This window comes from Parus major, chromosome 23, assembly GCF_001522545.3.
Source record: "Parus major isolate Abel chromosome 23, Parus_major1.1, whole genome shotgun sequence".
Taxonomy (NCBI): Eukaryota; Metazoa; Chordata; class Aves; order Passeriformes; family Paridae; genus Parus; species Parus major.
In genome coordinates this window covers 4,983,881-4,986,697 of record NC_031791.1, presented here as the reverse complement: position 1 = coordinate 4,986,697, position 2,817 = coordinate 4,983,881, and positions in this window count along the sequence as shown.

Genomic DNA, 2,817 nt, shown 5'->3' with positions numbered 1-2,817 from the left:
GCTGTATTTTGGTTTTCTCTTTCCTCTCCTGGGCTCCAGGAGTCCCCGCTGGCCTGTCCCCATCTCCTGCCACCCCGTCACTCCTGTGGGCCCATCCCCACCAGCCCCAGAGGTGTCCAGCACCCTCCACCATCCCCATCCATCCCACCCCCTCTCCCCTCCAGTTTGGGATCCCTCCCACTTAACTCTGGGCTCCACAATTCAATTACCACCCCGAAGCCTCCGTGCTGCCAGCGCTGTCCCTGCCCAGCCCGGCCTGGCACGGCCCCAGCGCCTCCTCCTCGGCACGGGGCGGTGTGGCTGCCTTCCCAGAGCACAGACTGAACGCGCCGTTTCACGAGGCTGCCTTGGAGCAGGATCCAGGAGTAAAACCCCGTTTGCACGGCCAGCGTGTTTGAGAAGGGCCATCTGGCCGGGCTCGCCGTCCAAGCCCAATTTGCTGGATGGTTTTGAAGGTCACTGAGCAGGGACTGAAGGCGCTTCCATATTTTCTCATCTAAAAAACGGCATTTCCAAGGGAGAGAGCGGGAGCACATGCTGGTAGGAAGGATCTGGAGGTTAATCTCACCCTCCCTGCCCAAAGGGGAGGAGAGCAGGACACAGGAGCACGGGCAGAGGCACAGACACAAGTGTAACACACACACACAGACGCTTGCTGACACCCATGCACGTGTGCCCACACACTCACGGTGCTCCATGCAAGCACTCACACACACCTGCACCCAGGACAGGGCTCTCCCAGCTGGGACAGGCTCCAGCCAGGGCATCCTGCTTGTTGATCCCTGCTCTGACAGCAGAGCTGGATTCCCTCTGGAAGCACAATCAGGCTCCCTCTGGAAGCAGAGCCCTCCCATTCTAGGGCTCCAAGAGATCACCTTGTGCCCCACAGTAGCCAGGAGCAGGACAGGAACGTCCCAAATCCTGCAAGATCCCCCAAAACCCCTCATTCCAAACCTTGCCATGCCTTCCCACAGCCCTCCAGCCTTGTCCTACTCTGCACAAGCTGGGCTGCAGCACCCAGCACCCAGCCACAGTGCTCAGGACCTTCACCCAGGCACCCTGAGCACCCTGAGGGACAGCCAGCCCTGTGGCCACTCACACAGGACCAAGGCTCCCTGTTGTTTCCCTGGAGAGCCCTGGAGGAGCCCTGCCTTCTGCTGCTCAGCACTGGCCAGGTGCCACATGGAGCCAGCCACAGCCCGGCCACCATCTCCCTGTGCCCCTGGAGCGAGGCTCCGGGCAGGGATGAAGCACCTGCAGAAGGCAGAGCTGCCACTTTCCGTGGGGGTGATGTCCCTGTGTGTGGGGTGAGGGGTGGGGACGATGTGAGCGTGGTCAGGTGGGGCATTTCCCGCTGTGACCAGGTGACACTGCAAGGAGCAGAGGCCACCAGAGGCTCCAACCTGGCTCCTGCAGTGCCCAAGGGAGCCTGGCCCAAGCACAGCAGCTGGGTCTGACAGCCCTGAGGCTGCAGAGAGCTGCCAGCATCCCTGCACCAGCATCCCAGGAGCCCAGAGGGGAGCTTGGCCAGGGTCCCTGCACTGCTGGGATCCTGCTCTGGGTTTATGTCCATGGCCACAGGAGGTTCTGGCAGGACAGGCTGTGGATGGGGGAGTCCTCCCAGAGGCAAAGATGCAGTCAGTGAGGCCCCAGGACAGTGCAGTGGGGACAGGCCAGAGCTGGGGGCACAGAGGAGGAGGGCTGGGGGCTGCCCAGTGCCTCAGGACCCCTCTGGGAAGCGAGGGCTGAGTTCCATGGCAGGGACAGCCCTTCCCATGGAGCTGGGATGTGCAGCTCATGCCTGCTGCATGTCCACAGAGAGGGGATTCTCCCCCTGGGGCTGCCTCCAGCCCCATGAACAGAGCTGAGTCCTGTGCCCGGTGCCCAGCTGGGCACGGGGCGCTCCCTGCCCTCCTTGTCCCCGCTGCATGGACAGCCCACATTGGGAATTTCTCCTCCCTAGCTCCCAGTGCCGTGAAACCCCTCCAGAGCTGCGGCAGCGGCGTTCCGTGCTCCCTCAGCAGCACACCTGGGCTCGGGGCTCAGGCCGGGGAGCATCCCTCACCTGCCGCAGCCCCAGCCTGGGCTCAGGGATGCTCCCACCTTTCCCAGGGGATCCAGGTGGTCCCTGCAGCCTGGTGGGAGCGGGGAGAGGAGCAGGGGGAGCTGCCCCGAGCGGAGCCGGAGCCGGAGCCGGAGCCGGGAGCGGGGCGAGGCTCAGCCGGCTGCCAGAGCCTGCCGGGAAGCCTCGGGCGGCTGCTCCCATCTCCGGAGCCTCGCCCCGCTGGGCAGGACCAGCTCCAGCTCCAGCCAAGGCACCGCCACGGGGGGCTGCGACCCCCACGGTGCTGGGCCACCAAAGGCTGCGGCTCAGCGCTGTGGAAAATTACAGATTTTTTTGTTGTTTTTTTTTTAATAAGGGTGAGGTGGGTTTGTTTTTTCCCCTTGTTTGTGCAGGTATTTGTCAGACGATATTTTTAAGCCAGCTGAAGTCAAGAAGGGCTCCAGCATTCCTGTGGCTCGGGCCAGCCGGGACCTGCTGACCCGGCCGGAGAGGTCGGCCAGAGAGGACGTGCCGTTCCCGGCCTCTGCCCACGGGGGAGGAGGAAACTCTGTCCAAGAGTGCCGGAGGAGAGCTCAGCTCCCCGGACGCTCACTGCAGCATCCTCTGCTCCTCCCGAGCGAGCCTGGCCCCCGCCCCGCGGAGCCCTGCTCAGCCCCGGCTCCAACCCACAGCTCCCACCCTGCCCAGGGGGACACCGTGCATGTGTGACATCTCCAACCCACAGCTCCCACCCTGCCCAGGGGGACACCGTG